Genomic DNA, 21112 nt, shown 5'->3' with positions numbered 1-21112 from the left:
GCTAAAATTAAGCAAAATATTGATTTAAAATATTTTTCTCTTGATTTTTGAAATCCCTTTTAGTCTCTGAAATGTCATTCAGCACAGTTTGGAGATGGCCATACACTGTTGGTTCCACGAATGGCTCGGTTTTGCTCCAATGGGGGTGGTTGCCAGGCTGGGTTTGAACCAGGGTTGTTATGAAGTTCCGGATCAGGAGGGACCTTCATTAGGTGGGTCCAAATTCAGAGGAAATCAGAGAGGAGGATGGAGTTGGGCAAAGAATGTTAACTTGCAGATTGGTTAGTAGAAAACACAGGCGAGGACTTGAGAATGACAACACAGAATGACTAAACTCAAGACTTCTTCTTCTTCTTCTTCTTCTTTTTCTTCTATTTCCTTCAGTTTAGACGCACCAAGGAGTATTACTGCTGTCCGCAGGATGTACAATTAATTTCAGAATTTCAAGAAACTCAAATTCCCAAACTAGTCACACGTAGAAACAGAATAATAAACTTTTCAATCAGATGGTGGTTCTCTTGATGGCCAAACAAAGATTTAATAGAAAGACAAAATACATTTAAGTCAGTCAGCCTCTTGAACAATATTCTTCTTTCAATCTTATATTGATTACAACTTAGCAAAACATGCTGAACTGTCTCTGGACTACCACAGTCACATAATCCAGTTGGATGTTTTCCTATTATCTTTAAGTAATAGTTTAGCCCACAATGCCCCAACCTAAGTCTTGTTAATTTCACCATATCGCTATAATTTAAAGAATAACAGTCTGAGACCTTTTTAACTAGAGGGTGACTAGAAAAGAATTGCCTTCCCTTTAATTCATTTTTCCAATCCTCTTACCAGTTCTTCTGTGCTTTTTTTTTATCCTACTTCTCAATTCTGCTCTGACTAGGGGTATTCTAATTCCTACTTGCCACACTGTAAGGAAGACTTTGCAATACCATCCACAATTTCATTTCCCTCCACCCCAGCATGCCCAGGTATCCATGTAAATCTAACTTCACAACACATCTTCCCTACTCTAAACAAAACTAAGAGAATCTCAATAACTATGTCAGGACGATTTATTCCCTTTTACAGCCTCTAAGGCAGCAGCAGAATCTGAACAGATGATAACCCTGCATGGTCGAGAGTCTTCTATCCAACCTCAGGCCCAGAGGATTGCTGATAATTCTGTTGCAAAGACAGAAACACCATCTGAAACCCAGTGACCAATCTCAACTCCCAAGTTGAGACACGTGCATCCCAAATCCTGCTGTACTGCTCTCTGCGTCCACTGAGCCATTAGTAAAAATCTTCAGATAAGATCCCCATTTATTATTTAAATATTCATTTACAATCAACACTGTTGAAATTAAACTCAAGACTGAGCAAAGATGAACAAAACAAAGGGGACAAATAGGGAAACAAGGTCCAGGTGCACTAATAATTAAAACAAGACACAGGTGAAAATAATCAACCAATAATCAGGAGGCGGAGGAGCAACTGAGCCCGGAGGACTCTGGCACTCCCAAGGGGTCCAACTGAGGCATGGCAATAAAAGATAAAACTGATTGGTTGGATTAGCTGATTCATAGCGAAGGGCCAAGCTTGGAGAGATTATAGCTGGCCAGAAAGGGGTGTTCAAACTTTGAATGTATTTTTAAAATCTATAGTCAATAATGATACACCATGACTAGAGGTAACCCCTTTGGGCTATAGAATGTCTTTACAAGTTCCAGCCCTCATCAAACGGCAGTCACACCTTTCCGAGAAAATCTTTGCAATTAAAAAGAAGAGATTTTTGTGCTTGCGGGCATCTTGAAAGACAAAATATATAATTGAATTATGGGAATAGTTGTGTGGAATAATAGAAAAACCCAAGTTGACAAAGGAACAGGAATTGGTCAGGCAGCCTCTAAATGGCTTTGATTTTGCCCACCTGTGGTGAGTTACTTGGATTCTTTCACAAAGTTTTGTAAACTAGCTGGCAGAGGTCTCTTGTATGTTACACAGAGCCAGCTCTGACCTAGATCTCAGCTCTTCAGCCCTTGGTGTTGTGCTGGCCCATATATTCCTTAAAAAAGGTACTAAATCCACACTACCCCATAACCCTCTATTTTTCTTTCATCGATGTGCCTGTCCAAGAGGCTCTTAAATACCCCTAATGTTTTAGCATTTTAGCCTCCACCACCATCCGTGGCAAGTCATTCCAGGCACTCACAACCCTCTGTGTGTAAAAAAAAAACAACAAACTTACCCCTGATGTATCCCCTAAACTTTCCTCCCTTAACTTTGTACATATGCCCTCTGGTGTTTGCTATTGGTGCCCTGGGAAACAGGTACTGGCTATCCACCCGATCTATGTCTCTCATAATCTTGTAGACTTCTATCAAGTCCCTTCTCATCCTTCTACACTCCAAAGAGAAAAGTCCCAGCTCTGCTAACCTTGCTTCATATGACGTTCTCCAAACCAGGTAACATTCTGGTAAATCTCCTCTGCACCCTCTCCATAGCTTCCACATCCTTCCTATAATGAGGTGACCAGAACTGAACCCAATATTCCAAGTGTAGTCTCACCAGAGATTTGTAGAGTTGCAACATGACTTCTCTACTCTTGAACTCAATTCCCCTATTAATGAAGCCTAGCATCCCATAGGCCTTCTTAACTATCCTATCAACCTGTGCAGTGACCTTGAGGGATGTATGGATTTGAACCCCAAGGACCCTTCTTGAACCCTTCTTGATAACCTGTTGCACCTGCAAACCAACATTTTGTGATTCATGTATAAACACTCCCAAGTCCCTCTGCACAACAGAATGCTGTAATATTTTACCATTTAATTAATAATCTGATTTTGCGTCCTTCTTTCCAATGTAGAGGAACTCGCATTTTCCAACATTGTACTTCATCTGCCAGATCCTTGCCCACTCACTTAACCTAACTATATCTCTCTCTGTAGACTCAGTGTGTCCTCTGCACATTTTGCTTTTCCACTCAATTTAGTGTCATCAACAAGTTTATATACACTACGCTTGATCCTCTCTTTCAAATTCTACTGTATATTGTGAATGATTGTGGTTCCAGCACTGACCGATGTGGCACTCTGCTCATCACTGAATCATCCATTTATCCCAACTCTCTGATTTTGATTGGTTAACCAATCCAGTATCCATGCCAACACAATACCCGCAACTCCATGCATTCTTACCATAAATCTTTCATGTGGCATCTTATCGAGTGTTTCTGGAAATACAAATATATAACATCCATCTGTTCCCTTATATTGACAGTGCTTGTTATATCCTCAAATAACTCTAGTAACTTTATCAGAGACCATCCTTCCTGAATCCATACTATGACTGCCTGATGAAACTACTTCTATCCAGATGCCTCACTATTTCTTAATGATAGCTTCAATAATTTTCCTGACTACAGAGCTAACTGGACTATAGTTACCTGCTTATTGCCCATGTCATTTTTTAAAAGCTGTAATGATATTCTCTGTCTTCCAAAGCACTAGGACCTGCCAGAGTCCAGAGAATTTTGGTAAATTGTCACAAAACTACTTTATGAGCAACAGTCCCTTATTTCTGCCCATCAACATAAATGCGTCTCAAGGCTGTTTGCCGAGCCCCTGCTGTTCTCCGTATATGCACCTGACCGTGTTAGCAAAGCACAGCTCCAGTGCCATATATGGCAACACCAAATCTCTATAGATGTGTAACATGTTGTAAAGTTTCACTGCTAATGTATTGGCTTCTCTGTAATGTTCCGCTGCTAAGGTAATGGTTTCTCTGTAGCTGCAATGTTTGAGTTATGACTAGAGATAACGGGGTATCGGGGGGGATAACGGGGGATGTTGTTCTTTCTTATGTGTCTGGGAGCAGCAATTTCGTGGTCTTTTGCCGGGGAGAGATGAGGAGAGAAGATGCAAATGGAGAGAGGTGGTAGATGGCCAGATGGAGTGGACTTGGAACGAGGGTCCAAAGATCAGCAACGACTGGAGGAGGTCGATGGTGGACGAACGGCCTTATCAGTGAGCTCCAACGTTTGCGCATAACACTGTTTCATGAGAATGGACCCTTCTCTTTTTTTATGTTTCTTTACTAACCATATAGTCAAAGTAAGAATTATAAAGCTCAATTGTGTAATTGCATATTGTGTACTGTTTGTTATTTCATGGTACTGATTGTAACCGGGGATACATTGCGCAGCATCCACCCAAACGAGATTTCTTAAGCTTGGCCAGGCCGGGGGCTTTCGCCACCTGCTCCCTGTATTAAGCCACTAGGTGATCTGAGAGTTACAGATGTATTGTTGAAAATACCCGGACTGGTTGCACCATGGTCCAGTACAGCAATTCAAATGCTCAGGAGTGTAAGAAATTGCAGAGGGTAGTGGGGTCAGCCAATACATCATAGGCACATCAACTTCCCCCCCCCCCCCATCAGTGGTATCTACCTAAAGGCAACACCTGTCATCAAAGATCCCCACCAAACTGGCCATCCAGTCATCATATGGCTACCAGTGGGCAGGAGGTACAGAAGCCTGAAGTCCTATACCACCAGGTTCAATAACAATTACTTCCCTTCAGCTATTCAGTTCTTGAACCAACTGGCACAACGCGAATCGCAACCTCAATATAGTAACTGTAAATCACTTTGATCACATTACAATGGACTTTGCTTTTTCTGGTTCAGACTAATGCCAATAATAACATATGTAATCATCATGGCAAAAGGAGCTTATCAAATCCATGCCAAGTTATTCCCAGTCCCCTGCACTTTATTGCCCTGTATATTTATTTCCTTCATGCCTGTCTAATTTCCTTTTGAAACATTGATTACCTCTTTTTCCAACACTTTCATACTCAGCAAGTCTTCATTGTATCAACTTGCAGTTCTTTCTCAAACTTTTTATAATGAATCCCCAGAGAACCATCAACCTTTCTCTACCTTAACTAAATCCCTTAGAATTTTATGTAATCTTCCCAATCCCCTGCACTGCATAACAACAAACTTCATGACATATGCTGGAGATACTAAACCTGATTCTAATACTGAAATATGGTAAGTGGTTTCCTATGTACGAAACTCTGCCTTCTGTTAAATTACACTTTGGAAGTAGGTGCAATATCATCACATTTAGGTCAGTTCAAATGTCCATTATTTATTGCTTTATTTCAGACTTCAGGCAGATGTGTTTTTTTCCCCCCACTCAGACTCGGAGTGGTTACTCATGCACCTTATTTGTTTATCCTGTTTGGTAGAGGTAGTTTATAACCGGCCTTTCACGTAATGATTTTAGGAAGTTTCGGCTGGGATGCACATTTCTGAGTACTGAATAGTTCAATATTAAGGGTCTAGCCTTACCAACAAGTACGATTCAGTCATTACCAAATATACAGCAGCAAATCCATTTGATATTTCTGTTCCTCATTCTGTATTGTAGACAAACTCATCTGATCCAACAATTTTACATTGCGATTTACAACTTAATTTAAACTTGAAACAGTAACATAAAGTGAATTTATTTAAAAAGTCAGAATGTCATCGTAAAATAATGTCGATATCATATCCAGATTCTGATATGATACAAGAGATTCTGCAGATGCTGGAAATCCAGAGTAACACACAGCAGGTCAGAGAGGAATAAAGAAGCAAAGTTTGGGATGAGACTCTTCATCAGGCCGAACTTCATCAGACCCTCCGCTCAAGATGTCGACTCTGTTCGTCTCTGTAGATGCTGCCTGGCCTGCTGAGCTCCTCCAGCACTGTATTTGTGTTACCATATTATAGTCATGTGCACTAACCCAACTTTCTAGCTGTAACAGCACCGGATGCTATTGATGCCCGAGTGTCATGAATGGAGATAAGCCCACACCAAGTGGAAATAATCAGCAGGTCAGGCAGCATTCTCAGAGACAGAAACAGAGTCAATGTTTCATTCTGATTATCTTTTGATGACCAAGTCCTGAAACATTAAACTCTGTCCCTCTTTCTGACCAATTGAGTAGAATGAGAGTGTGATACAGCATGAAAGCATGCCCTTCGACCCTGCTTGCCCATGTTTCCATGGTGTCTAGCTGATCTAATCAGACGTGCTTGTTTCAATTAGGCCGCCCCTCATTCTTCTGAATTCCAGTTAATACAGGCCTGGAGCCATCAAACACTCTTCATATGATGAGCCTTTCAATCCTGGAATCATTTCTTCCTTTGATTCCTCTCCAGCTTCACCACATCCTTTCTATGATTACAAGATTTGAGTGATAAACACAAGATATCCTGCAAATGCTGGAAATCCATAGCAACAAACACAAAATGCTGGACAAACTCAGCAGGTTAGGTACCATCTATGGAGGGGAATAAACAGTCGATGTCTGGGGTGAGACTCTTCATCAGACTTAAATGAAATGCCCTACCAAAGAAGGATGAATTTTGCAAATGTATGGCAGGCCTTTCCTGCCAAGGTGCAGCAGATCCCCAAATAAAGTGTGAGGACCCCACATGCATCACAAAAGAATGTCACAGCCACCCAGCTTAACTTCTATGTATTTCCAGCATTTTCTCTCTTTATGCCAGATTTATAGAATCTGCACTGCTTTTCAAAATAAAATAAAGCTTGCTCTCACTCTGTTTATAAAATTACAACTAAATTAACCTCATGATAGATTTGCTACCTTCTATAACAGTTAACTGTTAAGCCATCTAAGATATTTACATGTTTCAATGGGATGCCCTCTCTCTTAAAATCAGATAATGTGATGTAATATTTTTCAGGTGCAACTAATTTTTGTATGAACTGCACAGATGGACAATCACTTGTACTAAACTCAACATGAAAAAATACGGTGAAGAAGACTATTGCTTTGATTTTTCTTTCCCTTATATAATTGTGGGCTTGCTTTATCAGTGATTTTTGCATGACAATGTAAAACAGACTAAGAATTGGATGTTCTCTTGATTCCATTCACAATCAAATGTAATTTTCTTGTCTCTTTTGTTCCTGTTTTAAAATGTCACATCAATTCCTTCTTGGCCTAAATATCCAAAGGTATCTTACTGTGCGCATCTCTTATCTTCTTGGTCAGGGATGACAAAGGAGGAAGGCAACTATAAGATGGAGAATGAAGAAAAGAACTCACAAGGAAATTACAAGATGAAACTTCAATATACAACAAATTAAAACAACACTGAAGATATAAAATTGAATGGAGAATAATATAGAACAAGTGAGAAAAATGTACAGTATGTAGCTGGCCTGAAAGAAGTCTTCTATTGTTACTTATTCACCCAATGGTAGTCTAGAGCAGGGGTTATGCCATTGACCTCTATCATTAAGCAAGAGGTCCGCGAACTCCAGGTTGGGAACCCCTGCTCTAGAGTTTACAAGATGGTACCATGCTCATTTGGCCTGAACACGTAAAGCCTTACTGATTTTGAGCTTTGGGTTTGAACAAATTTGGCTGATAAACCCAAGAGATCCTACAGTTGCTGGAAATCCAGAGCAATGAACACAAATTGTGTGAGGAACTCAGCAGGTCAGGCAGCATTTATAAGGGAAAATAAACAGTCGATGTTTCAGGGTAAACCCTGTCATCAGATTTAAATGAGATGCCCAACCGGCGAAGGATGAATCTGACAAATGTATGAACATTGGTACTTGGCAGGCCTTTCTTGCTAGGCAGGAGCAGATCTCACAGGGGAAGTCCCCCAGTAAAGTGTGGGGACCCTTCATGCATCAGAAAAGAATGTCACAGTCACCCAACTCTACTGTTCCTCCCTGTCCCTCTGACAAAGCCCACCATAAGCAAGAACAGTAGATTAACCATCAGGTAAAATGGCTTGGAGGCACCAGATCTATTTGATAAACAAACAATGACACAGAATTGTAGAGCTGAACAGCATCTTTCAGAGTATTAAATGATCATGAGTTATCATTCTAAAATAATCTCTGTGTTCCACTCTCCTCCCGCACAGAGCAAGGACCGAGTTTCCTTTGTCATTTTCCACCGCTGTAGTCTTTGCACTCAACCGATCACCCTTCGCAATCTTCAGTGCCAGCTTTATTGCCAGGTGCCAGAAGCAATGGAAAAACTTTCAAAGGCATTACGGACATGTAGCATCAGATAAGCAGTATTCACAAGAAAACCAGAGACATAAATTTTACACAATTTGTACAAGAAAAAAATAATTAGAGCAAAAAATCCATTTAGTGCAAAATGATCAGTGGTCAGAGTGTTGTGAACCTGAAGTGCTGGTTAGAGTTTTGCTGGTTGGTTCAAGAACAGAATGGTTGAAGAGAAGCAGCTGTTCTTGAACCCGGTGGTGAGGGACTTAAGGCTTCTGTTCCTCCTGCGTGGTGGTACTATAGCTGCAAAAAGATGACAGGGCCCAGATGGTGGGGGTCTTTGATGAAACATCTTGCCTTCTGGTAGATACTAACAATGGTGGGAAGGTATGTGCCCATATGGGCCCTTGGGCAAAATCCAGTACCCCCTGCAGCTTCTTACATTCCAATTGCTGTACCAAGCCATGATACAGCCATTCGGGATACCTTCAATGGTACGCTTGTCAAAGTTATTTGCAGTGTTCCGTGATGAACTGAATCCCCTTTGCCTCCTATGAAAATAAAGATGCTGATGTGCTCTCCAGGGGTCCAAACAGTCACAGAACATAGAACAGTACAGTACAACACAGGCCCGTCCATGCACAACGTTGTGCCGACCTTTTAACCTATTATAATATCTTTTGTATTAGATGTCCATTTTGTCAAGCATTTCTCTTCAGTTCACGGGTGATCCTGAGCTTCCAGTTGCCATTACTGTTCTCCATCCCACTCCTGTTCTGACCCGTCTATCTCCGGTCTCCTGTACCGCATTAACAAGGCCCAATGTTTACTTAAGAAGTAACACCTAATCTTCTTGTGCAGATAGAAGCCTTCTGGATGCAAAATCAAATTCAATAATTTCAGCTGGCCCACTTTGTTATTTTTTTTATCAGAACCAGCCAGTTCTACAGTTGTTTATCCTTCTGTGATGTTAATATTTCTCACTCCATTAACCCTGCCTGATCTGCAGAGCATTTTCTACACCCTTCACACCTGTTCTGTGCTGCTTGTATTCTCTCTCTCTAATCTCCCTTAATAACCAATCAACCAAATGGCTTCAGCAATTACTTATACAGTCATCCAGGTCTAACCTCTGGCATTTCTACCTGATATCCTATCCAGCCTTCTCCTACATCCTCTACAATGCTGACTTGTGTTCTTTCTTTCCCAATTTTGAAAACTGGTATTTGACCTGAGACATTAACTTTGTTTCTCTTACCACGGATGCTGTCTAATCTATTAATCATCTCCAGCAGATTTTGTTTAGTACAAATTCCCAGTGCCTGCAGATTTTTTGATTTTCAAGAATTGTTTCTATTTGATTTTTCACTTTTCAATCAGTTTATTATACTACAGCTCTTCCTTCCTTTCTAATTCTACCCAATTTAACTTTATCCCAAACACTAGATCGTTCAAATCACTTGACTATTTTGCATAACATACACCCATACTATATTACATCAATAGGAATCCTACAATAATACACACACTTTTCAACTTAGTGTATTATAACATTTGTTTGTCTGTTTGTTTATTTATTGTGATACAGCATGGAATAAGCCCTTCCGGTCTTTCAAGTTGCATTGACCAGCAATTTCCCCCATTTAATCCTAGCATAATCATAGGACAATTTACATTGACCAATTAATCTATCAACCGGTACATCTTTGGATTGTGGGAAGAAACCAGATCATCTGGAGGAAACCTTCATGGTCATGGGGAAAAGGGACAAACTCCTTACAGGCAGCAGCAGGAATTGAATCTGTGTCGCTGGTACTGGAAAGTGTTGTGAAAACCACTATACTACCGCGCCACCTCAGTATTATAGTAATATAGTGTATTATGAATTAATGTGAAATAAGATTTTAATGTTTAACAAAACCTACCAAAGTGGTTTGAATTATAGTCAGAAATAACTTTGGTCTCTTATCAAACTGGTGTCCATTTCTCATCCAAAGATATTGATATATTAATGAATGTTGATATGTAGCCTCTTAATACATTCTTAGTGGAAGTGTTGCATGATTCTTCAGGAGATTATTTAAGTTAATTGGATTATGATGTGAGACATTATTGAATTTGATATGAAATTCAATATTTCTCCAAAGTGTGTGATGTCTCCAGTACATAACTACCATTTTTCAAAGGGTAGTTACATATTTACAATTAAACGTGGGCTTTCTCATCAATATATCACTTCAGTATTCCATATTCAATCCTAACCTACTTTACAGGACAATATATGGGAGATAAGATCACTTACAAGATGCTGATTCAGAGCAAAAGTATCTATACATTTGGTAAAGTTCAAGCTCTGTCTTGAATTCCACCATTAACCTGTGCAATGAGATACACAATTCCAGGAGAGAACCAGCTTCCAAAAAAAACCTTGATTTAGTTCACAGTCTAAAACAAGGTTTAGACAACCTTAGCCACAGGGTTTTCTTAACTTTCTGTCTGGAGTGGAAGGAAAGACATTGGAAGTGGATACTGACAAGAAAATATCCAGATGCTGGAAATCCAAAGCAACACACATAAAATACTGGAGGAATGCAGCAAGTCATGCTGAGTCGATACTGGTGTGTTTTAATCCATGTAATGTTGAGGTAGATATGGGACCAACACATTAGTAAGGAAGAGTTGGGAGAGCCAGAAGATGGCTTAACCATTTCAGTTCCACTGGCAGAGCTCACCACATTGGCATACTGTTTCTGCAAAAATGCAGAGAATCTGAAAGATCATTAGTTGTTATTGACACGAACACAAGATATTCTGCAAATGCTGGAAATCCAGAATAAGAAGCACAAAATGCTGGAGGAACTCAGCAGGTCAAGCAGCATCTATGTAGAAGAGTAAACAGTCGGTGAATCGGGCTGAGACCCTTCATCAGGGCTGGAAGAAGCCAGAATAAGAAGGTTAGGAAGGGGAAGGAGTACAAGATGGAGGGTGATATTGTGTGGCTGTAACACGTTTACATTTTTTGTCACTTCTTTTTCTAATGAAATCTTATCATGGAAAGATACAAACAAGAAGAAACGCATGCAAGCCATGTATACCATGTGATATTACTTTCGATTCTGTATTGTATCATCCACTGTTGAAAGATGACTACGTTCAATAAAGGACATTTAGTTGCTAGCCCTATCTGTGATCACCACAACTACAGCAAATAGCCCCCAGGCACTCCACGAAAGACGATTGAACCAACTATAAATTCATTAGCCCATGTTCATAGAGTATCTCACCATGCTCCACAGGGGCAAAGTTAACAGACAGTGGTCAAAGAGAAGAAAGCAGAAGCACATGGAATTCTTGTGAATTCTAGTCTTTAGGTCCTTGCCTGCTCAAGAGGTTTAGTGAGCTGATTGACAAAGCCACAGTTTGCCAGAAATGGTAGGAATCATACTGTCATAATCTATATAATGATGCAGAGTTTTCTATGTTTGGATACTGTATGGTCTTTTGATAGTGTAATAACATGGAAGCTCAGTTGGCATGTCTTTAGGCTGCATACAATGGAGTTCAACATACTTTATTGTGCACATATTGCACACTTAGCTAGGTTTGGGTCTTTGGTTGCCAGTGCACAAAGGATGCTGGGTACTGAAATGTGGTTCATATTTCCAGCATTGATGGCACATTGCAAAGTGTAGATCACATGCGAATCTGAATGTACACATTGCTAGCATGTGCAACCACACTGAAGTGCTACAAATTGCGGCACTTATATAAGAACCTTGCACCCTTCACATCCACAGATATCACTTCCTTATACCATCAAATCAAGATGCCTTCTCCAGTGTTATTTTAACAGCTATTCTTAAAAGTGTTGGCGCGTGGCCTAGTGGGCAAGGCATCAGACTAGTAACCTGAAGGTCACTGGTTCGAGCCTCAGCTGAGGCAGAGTGTTTGTGTCCTTGAGCAAGGCACTTAACAACACATTGCTCTGCGACGTCACCAGTGCCAAGCTGCATGGGTCCTAGTGCCCTTCCCTTGGACAACATCAGTGGCATGGCGAGGGGAAGGCCTGCAGCTTGGGCAACTGCCGGTCTCCCATAAAACCCTGCCCAGGCCTGCGCCCTGGAAACTCCAGGCGCAGATCCATGGTCTCTCAAGACCGACGGATGCCACCATTTTTTAAAAGCAGGTGCGAACATTTTGGCCTGAATGTCCACATAGATCACACTTTCTATCCCTTTGCCTAATGTCAAAGTTATTCTGTTGTATTTTGTCTGGTGGATTGTTTGGGGTCGGGTTGCCCCAAGTGTCAGACAAATAGAAATTCAATCCATCAGACTGACCTGAATTTTGCACCACACTTAGATCTTTGGTCTGAGGAGAATGTAAACCACCTATCATAGTTGTGGAAGATTTGAAATAGTGTGAGGCTGACATTATTCCATGTTTTAGTTACTTCCTCTGAGCAATCTTGATTTAAGCTAGTTTTTGCTTTAATCAGAGACACCCAATGGACAGTAAAGGAAATGCAGCTTAAGCTTGATGTATGAATGTTGAAACAGAATCAGGTTTATTATATTGACATTTGCCATGATTGTTGTTTAGCGGCAGCAGTACAGTGCAATGCATAAAAATTAGTGTAAATTACTAAAACAAACAGAGCAAGAGGCGAATAAAGAGGCAGTGGGATTGGGAGAGAATGCCCTTTGTTTGATGTGTTATTTGATTCCTTCTCCAATTTTTTTAAAATATTAGAGCAACACAGAAAACTCGGGAGTCAATTTTCTTTACAAGACGGTGAAGCAGCAAGTCACTATGAGGAATACGGGTTAAATTTAAGGAATTGCTTGAGGCATTCTTGGAAGCATGTGATGCAATTGGCCATCTGCTTCTTCTAGGATAAGGTGTGATTTTTTTTTCCTGAGTAAGATATACAGCAGCTAGAGGCAACAGCAACAGTGACAGATGTCTCCTGATTCTGACCTGGAGAGCTACTTGTTTGTTCATCATGCTGCTTAAGAATAAGATCTTGGAGCCCTCGTGGGCGCATTGGAATTATGTTTGTGCTTATATAGAATAAATCCCCGAAAAACCAGCTTTGCTTTTAAACATACTCCGCAACGATGAATGACTTGCATCACATTTCTTTGTGGTAAGACAGCACTGGCCAAATTTAACATGGCCAGACTGTTTCTCGAACGCTGTGTAACTGTGTAACGCTGTGTGATGGCCCTGTAGTAAAGCTGTCTCATTTGGCTGTATTCATGGGTATTCATTGAATTGACTTCCTTACTTACATCCTTCATATACATGATGAGTAAAAATCTTTACATTTGATTAAATGACAATTGAACTTGAATTGAACTGGATAATTGAACTAGAATGACAATCAAGTTCAAAGAGCACGGTTAATGTTGGTGGGCGAAGTGATTTTGCTGTCATCAGTAGGTTTCAGGACGTTGTTTCACTACAAAGGTAGTTTTCTTTGCACTCCATATTATTCGCTGAAAATCATTAAGCTGCTTCACAAGAATGGTTTTGAGCTCTGGTGGAGCTGGATCCTCTCCAAGGTATGATGCATCCATTTTAATGTGTTATCTAAAAATCATATCAAACATTTCAGAATAAAAGACGTGATATCGAGCAGCCTATGGAGTCCATGCTAGGTTGATCCAAGAGCCCTGTAGCTGCTTGTACTCCCTCCCCTCTAATTCTATTCCTTTCAAGTGCATGTCCAGTTCTTTGTTGGATTTCATGATTGAATCTGCCTCCATTACCCCAAACCAGTGTATTCCAGATTCTTAACACTTGCTGTGTAAAAAAGATTTTCTTTGCCTCCCTTTATTTTTGCTGGTCTTTTTTTTTATTCTATATCCTCGTAATCCAGTCACCATCATTCCTTTTCCTCTTGATCATGAACTTTTTGCCAACAGGAATAATTTCTGTCCAATTATTCTGTCTTCATCCTTATGATTTAAATGTTCCTATCAGGTCCGGAACATGGCATCATGGAGCAATGGCATTGGAATGTAATGGTCATAGGGGATTCAAAGTTGGGGACGGGCATCGTTGTAGACTCATGCAACATGGAAACAGGCCTTTTGGCTCAACTTCATCTATTCCGATCAAATGCCTAACCAGCCAGTCCCAATTGTTATGAATCCTCTGTGATGTCAAGATGAGGGCCAATATGGAGAAAATGCTCCAATATGGAGACGGAAGTGTGGAGTACAGAAATGGGCCCTTCACCTCACCAAGACCTCACCGGTCTTTTTACCATCTGCGCTAATTATATTGGTCTACATACTTTCTGATGCCTTGCCTATTTGTGCCTGTCTATACGTCTCTTAGATGAAATGATTTTATTTGAATCCATAAGTTGGAAATCTTCCAAGAGGACCACAACCTTGTCAAGGCTTGAGGCTTGCGAGCCTCAATGACCTGGAGAGCTATGTAGGCTGGAGTCAGGGATTTTGCTTTGGCTCTTGATAGGGTCACCCATGCCAAACAGGTCAAAGGGTAGGGGCCAGACTAAAAGTGGTCCACTGGTCCTCCAGGTTCATGGGTTCAGCTCAGGGCTAACAACCCTAACTGGTAAAAGAAATTTGTTATGGAAACAGCAATGAAGATTCCTTCTACATCTGAGTGAGATGGTGTTCTTGATTCTCCACCTAGAACTTGCATGACAGACAGTAGTGAATACCAAGAGGAAGTTACTAGCACGATGAAGGAAGCCCTGAACACCACCAGAGATAGAGGACCTTCATTCCTGCCTTAAATGCCAGTGGTGTAATGGGCAGTAAGTAAATACATGTTAGAAATATCTTCCACTCTCTATCTAAAAACTTCGCCCTTTAACATGCAGGAGGGGGGGGGGGGGTCATGGTATATGCTAGTGCAAGAAATAGAATGTGGTCCAGCAGGCTGGTTTGAAACAACTGAATAAGGGCAGCCTGAAAAGTAATGATTGTGTGATCAATCTTGGTGCCACATTCTGGTGAGTATTGAAACAAGAGAAGCATTTAAGTGGATGCAGGGCTGGAGAAAGGTAACAGGCAAGAGGCCAGTAAATTTCTGAGCAGGAAACAAGATCTGGGAAAGGGGTGTGGGCTCCTGTGTCGAACAGAGCAGGGATCAGTATCCTCAGAAGAAGATTACTGGAACAATGGTGGAGGACGGAGTCGGACAGAGGGGAGAGTGGCGTTGAGGATTAGATCAACTTGGCATCAGGATGTACCGCTGAAATGAAATTCTAAAAAACTGCAGAGAGGATTTGCAGAGATAAATAAGATTAGAAAATGTTATCGTACAGTTTTAGATAGGATAAGTCTGGAGAGCCAAGAAGGTCTAAGTTTGGCTTTCTGTACATAAATGCAAATGAACAAAGCATATTGAACAATGTCAGAGAGCTGCAGGTGTAATTAGGTGATTATGAAGCTTTGATAATTAAGATGGTTAAATCTAGGAACTGACTGAATACTAAATACAGTGGATGCCAGTTAATAGGGACACATTGGGACCAGTATAGAATATTGAACATAACAATCTACAGTACATTATTTAGGCCCAATAATTGGTGTTCCAATTAGTTGGTTTCATAGAAATAGTTAAAAGGTATAAAAAAGACAAACTACCATTTTCTGAGTAACAATTTATGTACTTAAATGAAATACAGACAAATTAGAAGACTATCAATACCTCTACAGCACAAAAAAATTGTGTATTAGTTCCTAATAGTTATTGACAGAGGAATTAATCTGCCGTGTCCTTTTGTTTAGCTGTAAATGAACAAAATCAGCAACTGATGCACCATCAATAACTCTCGGAGACTGGAAGAAAATGGTAGGCTTTTATTAACAGCAAAAGGGAGCACAACATCTCGAAGACTGAAGGAGGAGCAGTGCCCCAATCGCCTTTATACAGGGGTCTGTGAGAGGAGCCACAGGAGCAGTCAGCCAAGGGGCGTGTCCAGACAGGTATACGTAGTTTACCACAGCAACGACACGTCATACAGATAATGGACTGCCTTCATATCATGCTTTAGACAATGACATCCTCCAAATCTTTATTTTCATTGTAACATCAAGATAATTCCTAACTTGTGGAAGTAATGAAATCGTTTCATTTTCACTCTCGGCTGTTTCTGGCATCTCTAAGCCTGATTGCATAAAACCATGGTGAGCAAAACAGTTCTGTATTGTCTCACTGCTTATATCACCAACTATCAGTACAGAAATCACAGTGTTCTGAAGACAAACATATACAACTGATACTATTTAAAAACTGATAGCTCTAAAACATTGTTGTGTCTAGCGGCCATGCAAGTACACACGACTGACGCTAGATAGAAACTGTTTAGTAACAATATCCTGACCCAATTATGCAGCATAGTGTCCCAACTAAATGAAGGGAATCTTGGCTATTTTCTCAATTTAGTTTTTGTTCTTTAAGAGTTGTGCCAAATAAACAGTTGCCCCAATTAACCAAAGGCCCAATTAACCGAAATCCACTGTATTTGGGTTCAATGTATCTGGAAGTAAAGAACAGATTCTGGGAAGTATTAATCAAGGAGAATAATTCTTCCAATTCTTCCATGCTGGACAAGGAGCTTATTTGAGCTAGTCCCATTAGCCCGCGGTTGTCCAATATTCTTCTAAGTCTTTACTATCCACATATCTATCTAAGTGTCTTTAAAACATTGTAATTGTACCAGCCCCTACCACTTCCTCTGACAGTTCATCCCACATACACATCACCGTCTTTATAAAAAGCTTTCCCATTGGGTCCTCTTTCCCTTCTCACCTCAAATGTATGCCCTTTGGTTTTAGACTCCCCTACCCTGGGGAAAAGATAAAGGGCTTTATCTACTCTAAACTACTCACAATAATAGAAAAGAAAAGCTTGAAAGGAATTTTTGACTTTGAGGAGAAGTTTCTTGATGGATGCATTTCCAGGCTAAGAAAGAGGAAGACCTTTGGGGCTCATCTTTTTTCTGAGGCAGACTAAATGGAGCAATTATCAGTGGATCACATTTAAGGGACAACACTCATAGTTCAAATTTGAAAGTAAATTTATTATCGAAGTACATATATGTCACCATATACAACCCTGAGATTTGTTTTCTTGCAGACATTCACAATAATCCCATAATAGAATAACAAATGTCATAGAAGAAATGAAAGACCGCACCAACTTGGGTGTTCAACCAGTGCGCAAGACAATAAACTGTGCAAATACAGAAAGAAAGAAATAATAATAATAATAAATAAATGAATAAATATTAGGTTTGGAAAACTCATGGTGTCATAAAATGCAGAAACATTCTAATCTCTCCCCCACATTCCCTGACCCCTGCCTGCACTCTAATTTTCTACAGGAGCACCATCGAGAGTATCCTGTCTGCATCGCTGTGTGGTACGGGAGCTGTGAGGCACTGGACCTCAAGAGCCCATGGAGGATGGTAAAAACTGCCGAGAGGAACACCAGGGTCTCCCCACCCCCTAATGATGACACTTACTCTGAACGTTGTATATAAAGGACCAAAGCTTTGTGAGGATCCCTGCCAGCCATCCCACAATCTCGTTGACCCACTGTTGTCAGGAAGGAGGTATAGGAGTATCAGGACTTGGCCATTCAGACCGGGTAACAGCTTCTTCCCTCAGGCTGTGAGTCTAATGAATACCTTGCTACACTGAGGTCTTGTCTTTAGGACAGCAATCGGTTTACTCTTTGCTATTTACTAATGCCTGTACTGCTCTCTTCACATGCATTTTGAATTATATTTTATTAACTTATTTGTGGTAATATTTTGTCCTATGCGCAGTGTGTGATGTATGCATTATGTGCACTGTGGTCCGGAGGAACGTTGCTTCATTGGGTTGCAGATATGTGCAATCAGGTGACAATAAACCTGAACTTGAAACAGGCCCTACAGCCCACCTGATACCCTAACTCACTAATTCCATTTTTTCCACATTGGTTTCTGGTTCACTCGCTCATATCTGCTCCCTCCTCATGTTGCCCTAACCACCTCCAGTCATCCTGTCCTCCCTAACTCAACCAGCAGCTGATCGTTGTCCATTCCTCAGTTAATAATCCCTTCACTCTGTCCATCCACGTGGCAGGTTCACTCAAATTGCTCCATTAAGCCGATACCCTTTCAGGTCCACATCCCCCCACCCCCCGTCTATCTGAGCCCCACCCAGCTGGGATTGCACCGGCTTTGCCAGGGAGAAACACTGAAAAAGGTCGATAGTTCACAGACTTTAATGCAAACCTGATTTTAAGGGGAAAGGAAATAATAAACTCTAGGTCAAACTGGGCCGTTAACTGAAACTCACAAATGGAAAACTAAACGCCAACACCGCGGCTGAAAGGAATATCTAAATATAAAACAAATACCGCTAGTCTTCAGCATCAGTCGACTTGATTGTCCAGTTTCTCAAGCAGGGCTGAATGCAAGCAAGCAGTGTTATGTTGCTGTACTTTGCTCAAGTCCTGACAAGCGCTACAGCAAAAAGAAGGGAGCTTAATACCACCATAATGAAACAGGAATCAGCTGATATGTGCATATTCACGAGCGCAATTGCCGAATTTGCTGTGCAGCTGAGTCTGTGGTTGTCACATCCAGTCCAGATCATCCTGTTATCTCTGTGCTTTTCCCCTGCCACCTAGTACCTCTGTGGCCTCATGCTTCAGTCACTTTGCTCGGCTTTGTCAGGAGTCCTCCCTGCTTCTGCCTGCAGCTATCGCTTTTGTCCTTTCACGCTGCCCATCCCTGCTCCTGGCTCACCGTACATGGTACACTAGGCTGTCACCCTTTTAGGTCCGTAGCTGAAGCAGACAAAATGAATAGCTGTAGAAAAAATTATGGAAAATTAAGGGAAAAATTAACATTAATAATAGCATGTCAACAGAACTTGCCTGGAAGGTATATGGCTAGAGATTAGAAACAAAGCAGGTGAGTCAGTTTGTTGGATGTGTATTGCAGATCTCTAAATGGACAATAGCAGAGAGAGGAACACAGATACAGGTAGCTGTCAGAGAGATGAAATCAAAGTAGGGTTATCATACTGGAGGATTTCAATTTCCAACAGGGATTGACTTAGTTTTAAAGACTTAGGGAAGAAATATTTTTGAGTTACGTCCAGGGGAACCTATTGATTCAGCTTATAGATCAACAAACAAAGGAAAGAGCATTACTTTAAATTGGGGAATGTAGCTGGTTAAGTGGATGGAGTGAGGGATCAGTTCAGAAATAGTGACGATAAACCTGTATATTTTAAAGTGGTTATAGAGAATGATGGCATTGGATCAGTAACAAAGGTCTTCCATTGGGAGGAGGCCAATTTCATTTCCATGAGGGAGGACTAGCAAAGGCAGATTTAGAGAATCTACTTGCAGGAGAAATATCGAGAGTTCAAGGCTGATATAGTCCTGTATGGGTAAAAGCCAAAAGTAACAAGTATAGGGAACAATGGACGCTGGGGGATTTGAAAAACAGATAAAATGTAAAAAAGAAACCATATGATGGGTTTAAGGAATTAATTATGGGGGGGCATCTCATTTATAATAAGTGTGGTTGGTATCGAAGGACAATGTGTGATGGTAATCGTCATTACAGGCCTGGGCAGAAGGTAAAAGAGGGTTAAACATTTGAATCACTTCAGAACAGAAAGCTATGGATCAACTGCTGGCTCACGGGGTTGATATGGAAGGGTGCCCTCTGGCCTGCATGCCCGAGTGATCTACGTGAAGCCGAGCCACCAACTAATTCCAAAGACACCAAAACCGTCACCACTCTTGTGTCTGCTTCAGAGAGAATCTCTACTCACTACTCTCCAAACTGTGAGAAGAGACAGTGGAAAGGAATGGGAAAGGTGCAGTGGCAATTTTCTGTAGTTGTTTCTATCTGATAATCTTGGATCAGGTTACTCAGGTGCTCACCCAGAGCATTGGGGTAAATGACCATCTGATCTGCTGTAATACAGATGTACTTAGTTACTTCGGCCCATCATCCCTATGTGGACATAGTCTGCCAACAGCAACTTGCCAAGTCCTTTGTCCTGGGACAGTCTTTCAATTGTCCTCAGGTGCAACCCATCTTCAAAGATCCTTCGTCTCCCAGGGATGAGGTCCTTGGAGCTTGCTACAATACTTTAATGAAGAATAAAACTTAACCAGCTTAGTCCAAGGACTTACTACGTTTGCTAAAATCCACTGGAGTTGTTTAATATACACCCTCGCTCCAATGAAAAACTTATGACTTAGCAAACCTTTAGTATATCACTGAGCTCCAGATTATCTGTCCAACCTGGTGGGGCTTGATCTGATGCAATCACAAGAATATTATGACCAAATCAAGGTGATATTTAAAAATCAGAACAGAACAGCAAGCAAGATTGTGATAGAGATAGTGAAAATTCTGAGGCAACACATACATTTGAAATTAACATGCTTTATTCTCCTGTGATGTTAGTTCCAATTTCAAATATTGGTAGTTGTTATTGGAGTTTAATTTATTGATCTTATTGTTGCCATTGATTTAAATTGATTCGAGGAACAGCATTGAGAATAATCTATTACTGCTGATCAATTAATTTGTTTTTACTACTAGTTTTCCCATAGAATCATAGAGCACTACACTCCAGCACAGAACCAGGCCCTTCTGCCCATCTTCTCCCTGCTAAACTAATATTCTGCCTAGTCCCATTGACTTCATTTGGACCACAGCCCTTCAAATTCCTATCGATGTACTTATCCAAACTTCTCTGAAAATGAATTTGTATCCACGACTTCCACAAACAGCAAGTTCCATGCTCAAGCCACCCTCTGAGTGAAGGAGGTCCCTCTCATGTTCCCCTTAAACATTTCACCTTTCACCTTTCACACAAGACCTCTAGTTTTGAGTTCTCCCAGACTGCGGAAAAAGCCTGCTCCCTATATCGCTCATAACTTTGTAAACCTCCAACAATGTCCCCTGAAGGACTGTACTTCAGAAAGCTTAATTTCTGGGGAAATGAAACCCATTCTGATTTCCAGTTTGTAGGTAAGTAAATA

Source organism: Hypanus sabinus, chromosome 19, assembly GCF_030144855.1.
Source record: "Hypanus sabinus isolate sHypSab1 chromosome 19, sHypSab1.hap1, whole genome shotgun sequence".
NCBI classification, from domain to species: Eukaryota; Metazoa; Chordata; class Chondrichthyes; order Myliobatiformes; family Dasyatidae; genus Hypanus; species Hypanus sabinus.
This window is presented reverse-complemented; position numbering follows the sequence as displayed.